Source organism: Corvus moneduloides, chromosome 3 (genome assembly GCF_009650955.1).
Source record: "Corvus moneduloides isolate bCorMon1 chromosome 3, bCorMon1.pri, whole genome shotgun sequence".
Classification (NCBI taxonomy): Eukaryota; Metazoa; Chordata; class Aves; order Passeriformes; family Corvidae; genus Corvus; species Corvus moneduloides.
Window position 1 is genome coordinate 93,796,373 of NC_045478.1, and position 9,992 is coordinate 93,806,364.

The window sequence follows — 9,992 nt, forward strand, 5'->3', positions numbered from 1 at the left end:
CTTCTCAGTGTTGCGTGCTCTCTCCTTTTGATAGATGACTCCCAGAAGTCATGCATAATTTTCATAAGGTGAGATAATAAGCTGTCAGTTGTAGGAAGCCTAGAGTTAACCACACAGAAAATCAACAGTCTGAAAACAAGAAACATGTCAAACTGCAAAACAGATTCTTTATTTAAAAATAAAATAAGGGAGTGATTTAAACACAAAAGCTTTGGCTTACAAGTAATATTCTAGCCATCAACAAAATAGGAGTAAAGGAGTAAATTTGTGTGATTTCTGAGTGATTAGATATGAAACATGCTGAAATTAATTCCTGATATGGATTTGCCTGTCATTCATTGCTTTACAGGCTGCCTCACTTCACCCCCAGCTTCTCTTCTTCCCCGTAAACATCAAACTAGAGGGGAAAGAGAGGAGAAAGGGAGATTGCAGGACAGGGAGATAGGAGGAAACCTTAGAGTAACAATATATATAATACTTCTGTATGCTTTATCCCATATTTCATACACATGGTTTGACTCTCAATAAATATACTTACTCACATGTGTACTTATGCAAGTGACAGGGAAGACTTAGATGGTCATAGAATCCTGTGAGCGAAGGACATCATCTTGAACGGAAAGCATGTGGGAAAACACCTTTAACCCACGGCCATTGCCAGGGTACCACATGGGCTGTGGTGACATGATAGGATGTGGGGCCCATGTCCAGGCAGGGCTGTGGGCAGCTGGAGCCTGGCCCTACTGCAGCATCACTGAGGTAGATGGGCTTGGGGGCAGACATGGGCAGCAAGTCCTTGGGCTGATTGAGCAGGGGACTGGGCCGGACATTAGAACCCCTTTGTGCCTCTGGAGCACTGGTGGCCATGGCATAAATGCCAAAGATATCCCAGGCCTATGTAAGGACACGAGTTAGAGGCAGGTTGTGCAGATACAGCTACCTCCAGCTGTTTTGGGTCATATTCAGTAGTGTTAGCAAAGGGAGGTCATAAAACTCCACTATCCTGATTCACATGGTGGAGCAGCCCCAAGCACCTCCATTCCTATCAATGGGGAGGAACAGGTTTTTCATAGCCAAGGGTGCCAGCAGAAGAAAGGACCAACCTGAGTCAAGTGCTGTCATCCTGCCCTGCCCCACTCTGGGGCTGCCCATGACAGCAGTTCACAAAGGTACAGAGGAGGAGGAGGTTGGAAAACTGAGGCTATTGCTGCCTTCTCACACATTATTTGCATTGAGGAGGACCCAACCAGACACCCAGGTTTACTCAGGTGGAATATTCTGTTTGAGGCCTTCATTTACTTTTTTTTTTTTTTTCTCAGCAAAGAGACTAAATAGGATTGTCAGCAAGTGACAGTTTGGGTTGCTGGGCTTTTGTGGTTTTTAATTTTCTCCTTTTGGTGATTTGTGCCAACTGTTACTTCATCTCACTGGTGTGAAGTAAGAGCTTGGCACGTGCTGAAAACAACAAGCAGAAATTAATTTGCTCTCTCTCACCTTTAATGTCAATACCCACCTGTAATTATTTGAAGAATTAAATATGTAGTTGTCTAGCCATCACCCTAATTCACCATATTAAAAGGGATTATATAACAAATTAGCCTGATTTAGTCTCTCTTCTAGGGACTTACCCACTGGTTCACTCTTCTATATTAATTAGCAAAGGAGCTTTTCGCTTTCAGATGTGTTAGGAAATCCTTCCCAAATTGAGACCACCACTGCTAGGAATTGCTGAAGTGCTCAAACTGCTCTGGAACCACCTCCTTGGAATTTACAGAGCCTGAACTCCAGGTGACCCACCACACAGTGAAAACACACAGGTAGACACTTGTAATCTGATCTTCTGACATTCACCCTCTAGTTTATAAAAACCAATCCCCCAATTCACAGGGGTCATAGAGTCTTCAGTCTCTTTCCTGTGCTCATTTAAATATAACCCAGGGTTCAGATTTGGGGTATGTGACAATGGGATCTCTGCTAATTCTCTCTCTGGCTTAGCAGGAAGCAGCAGTTGCAAAGCAGAGCTGGATGTCTTTCCACCAGTTATTCAAGAACATCTACATTGCCTGCAGTGACAGGGATGTCTGCTGACCAGAAGGGTGAGTTGCAAAGACACAGCGTGTCTTATTCCTCCTCAGCTGGCTCTATGTTGGAGAACTAATGCTTCTTTCATACAGAATTACACAGTATGAAGTCTGCTGATTGCCAGTCATCTGAAGGCCTGATGCAATGCCCACTGAAGCAAAAGGCTGTTTTTCTTCTGCCTTTATAGGCTTTGGATTATCGCCTTACTCAAAACACTAAACCTTTGAGTATTTCAAGCTGTAGGGTCAAACCCCTTTACTGTCAGCGTTCTTTGCTCTTAGCTGTAACAGTCCATGTCACCACCACAATGATAGCATTGATGGCAAACAGATCTGTGAATCAGTCCAGAAACAGTTATGTACTCCTGGTTTTTCCTTTGACTTTCTCCAGCCTCTCCCTTGAGGGTATAAACCCAGCTGCTCCAGATAGGCCATTCTCATAGGAATTGCAGCTTATTGATTTTAAGCAGTAATTTCCAGGTTTCTTATTTAAAAAAAAGAAAAGTTTCTTATCTATTTTAAAGAAAAAAATCCCGATCAAGACAGAAAAAATAAATTATTCTGATTTTTCCAAGGCTAAACAGTAAATCTGATCGCCTGTACCCACCTTCTCATTAGTTTGAGCTCCATGCCTTTGAAGCTGTTCCTGAAATGCTTGTTGGCCTGAAATGTGGGACAATTGATCTCACCCATGTATCTGCATTGCTTTTACAGCAGAGGCAGGGAAAGGGTGTCTGTTCTCACACAGAAGTGCTTGCATCATTTGCCTGAAGAAGCACTAAAGGACCAGTGGCTGATGAGAACTCTGAGTGCTGCCCACCATCAGGGTGCTCACACAGCATTCATGGGTACCTCATCAGGGACTTCAGAGGCTGGTTAGGTCACCACAGCTTTCGGTCACCACTGGTAGCACTTGTGCTCCTCTTGTGCTCCACTCCCCATTCAGTAGACAAAGTAGAATCTGAAGAGAGAAGAAAATATAATCCCTTGTTTTCAGAGTTACTGATACTTAACAGCTACTGATTGTGACAAATATGTGTTCTGGTTAAATCTGGTCTATAGCATAGCAGACTCGTCTTGACTGGCAAGGTTTGGAGATGACAAAGGTTTGGAATAGGTCTAAAAAATCTCATTCCTCTTAGTGTTGACTTCTGTCATTTTCTGCTATGTATCTTATTTTGCCCATGCAGTCACCTCAGGGCCTGTTAACCCATATTGCTTTGAGGATGCTCAGTTAAAGAAAATCCAATATAGAGCCTATTTTTTCCAGTAACCTCATGCTCTGCCTATGATGGTTATAAAAGAGTGTTCATCCAGTTGTACAAATTATCAGTAACTTTCAAATGACACTGAAATTTTATTTTGAAAAATCTTTATGAGTGGTGATTTTTTATTATTATTTTATGAAAATCTGATTCTGTCAGATGATTATTTTTATTTCCAACAGCCTCTGACTTAAGAAAAGCTAAAAATTCTCATGGGAGGCGCATATTGTACCATGCCTCAATAATCATCAAAGTAATTAAGTCACCCAAATCTGAGACTGAAACCTGAGATTGAAACTGTACTTCTTAAGGAGTGACGGCTTACAAGCAGACAGGATAAACAAAATGAAAAAATCCCAACCCTCAAGTGACAAAACACACATGTAACAATAGTGGTTCCTGCTGCCTCTGGAGATCTTCACACCGAGAAATGAAGGAATTTGCAGTAATTGTACTCCTAATCATGCTATTACATGCAGTGTGAAAATAGTATATTTCAAAATCCCTCCCATCAAAAACTAAAAGCTTCTAGGCATTCTGAGTGAATATATTAAAAAAAAAGTCTTAGAGAAATGGACAGGGATGAAAAATCTATGTAGAAAGGATTTCTACACTTACGAAAGTAGTGACATTTTGATAATGTTTTTTTTTTTCCCTCATTTTTAACACATTTTCAGAATTTTACAATGCTGATTTACACATCTTCAATTCTGCAGCCCAGTTTAATGTGATCTGTATGTAACATACCCCACTGGTGGTATGAACTACATGCTTCCTCTTTCCTATACACACAGCTTCAGTTCAAAGTGCAGCACCCTGTACTTTTCCACATAGTGTTTTTGCTTTGGTCCCCTGTATCAGGCAGTATTGTAACAGGTAAATGCAATATTCCTAACAATACACTAAAAATGCCTCCGGCTCTATAGAATGTGCTAGTCCTGTAGAAGTGAAACTCTGCTGGAATATTGATCACTCAGTAGGAGGCCAAATAATCAGACACTGGCAGTTTCTGCAGAATATTTGCGACCTTTGTTTTTTGTCCAGCAGCATGGATAGAGTGAAGTTGCATTGGCAAGCCCACAAACTTGCCAAAAAATTTCAATTCCCCTCCCAGTGCAGTTCTATGGGGTTCAAAACACTACAAACAACTTCTTACATCTCTGAGCAGTGATCACCCCCAAACGTATCATTCTGCAAACTGGAAAACTATACAAAGAAAAGTAAACTAAAGAAAACTGGTATTATTAAAAAAAAAAAAAACAAAAAACCAAACAACAAAACCAAAACAGATGAACAAACAAAGCAAGCCACGCATTCATTATCCACTTAAATATATTTTCTGTAATATTTTGCTTTTAAAAAAGAGAAGAGAGGAGCTGGAGACTAAAAAAAAAAAGAAAGCAAGCACCCTAAACTGTTGAGGTACATATTGTTCAGTGAGGAATGTACTCAGAGAGGTTTCATGGAAGTTCCTCACATAATCCCTATTGGCAGCAAGCAGAACTTGTGTTGCAGGGCTTCTGGGCTTGGGTCTATGAGATTACTACAGAACACCAGAGCAATGTCTGTAGCAAGAATAGAGAAACAACTCTAGAGTACATAGGACTGAAACTAAAGAAAATTACAAGCAGATTTTAAGAGCAAGACATCAAGAAGAAGACAGGGATGCTGAAAAAATGGAAGTAGAAAACCTTTCAAAATCATAAAAAGCTAAAAGATTCATTCAAAATTGTCTCCTCCAAAGCAAAGTATTCCCACTGCCTCACTTCGTTGTCAATGACATTTCCATGGGGCCTGGAATCTGATCTGGCACATCTAATTTACAGAAGCTCATAAAATTTGTTTACTGTAACAGCACACCAACAATGATATACTATGGATTTTAGATGAGTATTTTATATTTCCACAGAAGTCAATAAAGTCATGCCAGCAGAAAACTTGGCTTTACATTCACATAAAATACTTTATCTCAAAGAACAATAGAAACTCTAATCAAATTGAATCACTTTATATTGTTATAAACTGCAATTAATCTGCTCAGACTGAAAAGCCATACGAATTTTGACTGAAAGGCATGTCATTAAGTTTCTCAATTGTTTACATGTAATGCAACATGACAGGAATTTGTATGGAGATGAGAGAAAATGAGCTATTTGCCATTAACTGTTTGGAATCCTGTCTATGGCTGTTTGCAGGACTGATTACAGGGATAAGTGTAGGATTTGTAGGATTTCTCATACTGAGTTGTTCTTTGAGGAACACTTGGTGAAAACTCACTGTGTCTTTGGGTATTCAAGCCTAAGGAAGAAGTCAACATTGACATCAGTATTTTCTAGCAAGAGTAAATAATAAATCTGCAAAAAGGAAATACATTATTTATATGAAGCAACACAGGTAAAAAGTAATGTAATTCATACCTCATATGTGAAGCATGGAAGTTACCTCCCCCAGTCCTTTTCCCATGCAATGTTGAAACAGATGATGGAGACCTGCAGAATGTCTGGGCAAAATGAGCAGCTGGAGGGACTGAGTCATGATCACAGCAGATGCTGTGCAGAAAGATGGAGAAGATTGGCATTAGGCAAGTGCAGAAGAGTATCTGCCACCTTACCTGTAGAGTGACTAGTTGGTGTTAGCTGGGGTGTAGAGTCAAGGTAAGTGGAGGCTCTAGTCTCTGTGCTTAGGTTGAGGCTGTAGGCAGAGTTATTCTATTTAATAAAGTTTCTTCTGCTGTGCAATTTTTTTAGCACCTTAACATGGCTAGTTACTTAGAAAGCAAGGGGAGAAGAAAATCTCTCTCTGAAAAGAATTAGATTGAAAACATGAACATGGAAAGTTCAGAGAATAAGAAACAATTTTAAAAAGCCAAGTATTTAACTGTTTGTTTTTAGCTTCAGGCTTGGCAACATTCAGACAGCTTTCTGAACTGCGGCAGAATTAGAAGCTTGAATGTTTGAGAAGTATTTTGGGTCAAATTGAATGATGGTCTTGTTTGCTAATTTAGGACACCTCAAATAAATAGCATCGGGGATCAGAGGGCAGGTAACCAGCATTTGCTGTCACTTTATAATGTTTTTGAACAGAGTACCTGAAATATTGAGAACCCCATAACGATCAGGCACTTTTAAAATCTTCATTTAAAACTTTTCCTGTGTCATAGAGGAATAATTTTCCTTCAGAGATTAACCTCCCCCTCCTCCAGAAAAGTGGGTGGGAAAGGAGGAAAATTCATTAGACTAATCAAGAAGGCAACTGGAAAACCTGACTTCATTCTAAAAAATGAATATGCTCATGGAAAACCAGCCTTAAGTTAGGGCTTCAAATGAATCAATTTTGAAGGAGGAAGAAATTACATTACTGGCATTAAAAAGACAAGTCTTGAGACAGATGTCATAATTTCTTCCACTGGCAAAGAGAAGATGCTGAGCGGCAATGAGAGCAGTCACCCTTGGCGGGTCCCTCTCCCCTGGAAAGTTTTGTGTCTGTTCTCAAGCACAGAAGGATGTTGTGGTGTCTCTGCCCAGCCCAGCATCTCAGCTACCTTTCGCACAGGTGCCATATTGACCCCCAAATTGCTGGTGGCCTATGCCCAGTAGCTTTGCTGTGAGACTGGACCAGCCATTAGCATGCTCAGGCACTTGCTCAAGACACAAGCACTGCCTGCCTTCATCTGGGAAACCTCCTGGCACAGAGGCTGAAGGGTGACATTTACTTACTTTCATCAGTTGTTTTTGGAGAGCTGGATTAGCTACTGGATTTTTTCATGGATTTGCTTTTATTGACACACAGCAGCTCTTGCTCACCCTCCTCAGCAAATGAACTCCAAAGCACACAGTCAACTTCCACAGGAGATGGATACCCTCATAAAGAAAAATGCAGAACTCTCAGAGGGAACCACAGAAAGAAACAAACCACAGAGCAAAAATTCTGTTCATCTCTAAACTAGTTGTCCCTCAATTAGGTAATTAGAACTGTAAGAGACTGAAAAGGCCTCTACAAAGATAGTGCGATAACTTCACCATGTCTGAGATGATGAAGGAAGACAGGGTCATTAAAGCCAGGGAAAAATTATTAATAAAAGAGGTGATTTATGTGCTACTCTTGTTTCTCTAGCTTACTGCTGTTTGACTGAGCTGAGAAATGACAACTGGATCTGTAAGTGTAAGTATTGCATTTTTAGCTTTCATGCCTACTTTGAAGACTGAGTCCAGTAAGTGAGGAGCAGTGAATTTATAAGGGGTACTCAGGTTAGCCTATAAAGACAAGTTTATGAGATGCTGAACCTCTGGCAAGCATCTGCATCTGTTCTATTTACTCAGGTAACACGAGAGAGGCCACGCTACTAAAACACATCATAAATGAGTTACTGAATTAGGTCATTCAGCCCCAACATTAAGACTGGTAGTGATTATATATTGGTTTATTTTATTAATGTAGGCAGTTACCTCTCTAATGGGACTCAGATGAGGATGTTCCTACCAGTAATGGGAAAAATAATCTTTTTTAGTTCTTACTGTCTCTTTCCTTCTCACTATGTATCTAAAATGACTGAAATCTAATGGCTTCAGAAGATGTAACCTCTCAAGTAGTGCTTTCTTGAAAACAAATTTTAAAAACCCCAACCAAACAAAAAAAAAATCCCCTGACAAACTAAAAACACTTGGATTGTACAAAATACCGTGAGAAAGCTTCTCTCTAAATAGTTCCTCTGGCAAATACAATAATGGAAGGAAACAGTACACTGAATGAAATCTACCCCATGTTAATTACATTGCTTTTTTCCCTTAGGAAAGACTGTTTGGTATATGGCAGAATACAAACTGCTGAAAATTAAAATGTGCTGCAGAACTGAAATCTCGTTAGTCTCTGCTTAATGTTTAGCCTTTCACTTGCAAGCTGGGAAGATAAGGCAGTTTGTGTAGGAAACACCACATCTCTGCCAGGCTTTGCATGATGGGAGCAATCAAACAGCCTGCACGCAGGGCACACACATGCACTTACTCATGACAAGACAAGGAAATGTTTTTGGGGTACAAACACACAGGTAGCTGCTGCAGCAATCTGAGGTGCTGCTGTTGGTGCCTTCAGCCTCCTTTCTAGGCTATGGAAATGCAAATAAAAACACATCTCCATGAAATTCTGTATTTTGAATAAAACTGAAACAGGGATTTTTGACCAAATTAAACAACTTCTGCTCTTTTGTTAGTGGCACTTATCTAGCTAATGAGAAGTCTTATCTAGATAATGAGAAGTCATCTTCTTGTTCTTCAGTTTAAAAAAGCTGCTGTCAGTACATAATATAGTTAACAAAACACATGCATAACTAAGCTTCATTTTATAAGTTGTCAGTCTCAGTTTTGAAATGGTGTGTGACATAGTATGAATTATGGGCAACGCTGGCCACGTTCCCACATAAAGAAGATAAAACATCAGAGCTGCTCCTTGAATTTTGCTTTTCAGCAGAAAATATTGGTGTAAACAGCAATCTGTCAACTTACCCACTGCAACCTAGAGCATTACCATTGTGATGAAGTACCAACAGACAGCTTTCTCTCAGAGCATCCCTCAAGAGCAGAGCGTAGCCCAGAGCATTTGCTTTGATCCATCCCACTGCCATTCGCTTGATGCTTTGTCCCTGCAGACCAAGTTTCAGATGAGCAGCTGGAGGCTTTGAAAATTTGGGTCAAAGCATACCTTTGCCTCTTCCCAGGAACTAAGCTCTTGCCCTGGTCCAAAGTATCATGAAAAGTTCAAAGGGATCATCTGACAGTGCTGGAGAGGATAAATACCAGCATTTATTAGTGATATGAGTAAGCAAATAATTTCTTGCCTTGCAGAGTCAGAAAGTTTGTAGCTGTCAGGTTCCCCATGGAATTTGACATTCTGTCATGAAATACACTGAATTCATGAGTGACTCCAACCTAATAATGAGTCAGAGACTCACACTGCTCCGTCCTCAAGCATGATAGCCAAGGTCCTGCTATTGCCAGCTGTAGGATCGGATCCAGAATCTCAGAATAATTCAGGCTGGAAGGGACCTCCATAGGTTATTTGGGAAAACTACTTGCTCAGAATAAGGCTTGCTGAGGTCACATTTTTTCAGGGCTTCATCCAGTCAAGATCTGGTTATCTCCAAGGTGGGAGATCCTGCAGACTCTCTGATCATCAATTCCAGTTCTACATCACCCTTCCAGTGAAAAACAAATCCTAACAACAAGCGAGAATTTCCCACATTGTGCCTGGTGTCTCTTGTCCTGTTACTGTCTTCCTCTTAGAAGAACTTGGATTCAACTTTATACACATGCTATTTTATCTAGCTGCTACCAAGTCTCCTGACATTCTTCATTCTCTCTCCCTCCAAAACATTCAATGGACCATGTTCCTCCTTGCCACCATCCTCATTCATGATTTGCAGTCTTCCTTCATCCCTCTTTGGAGCCACTCCATTGCCTAGACCAGTGAATGAGTTCAATGCTGAAACAGAGCCAGCTCTTATCTTCTTTAAAAGCAGTCAGAGTCAGCAGTGCTCTACAACTAGGCGAGCCTTTCTGAAACAAATGCACACGGCCAGTCCTTCGGGTAGCAGGATCCAAAATTCCTCAAGCCAGAAGGCTCAGGCCAAAGTTGATTAAGCCTTCAGCAGAAG

At 40.5% G+C, this 9,992-nt stretch overlaps 1 long non-coding RNA gene across 1 annotated transcript; it reads right to left on the reverse strand.

Annotated features, from left to right (window-relative positions):
• Window positions 1–213: 213 nt before the first annotated feature.
• On the reverse strand, window positions 214–7,286 carry LOC116441172. Its single transcript, XR_004238930.1, has 3 exons — window positions 7,063–7,286; window positions 5,764–5,895; window positions 214–3,042 (listed from the first exon to the last, which is right to left on the reverse strand). It is a non-coding gene; the product is annotated as an uncharacterized LOC116441172 (long non-coding RNA).
• Between the last annotated feature and the right edge of the window lie 2,706 nt (window positions 7,287–9,992).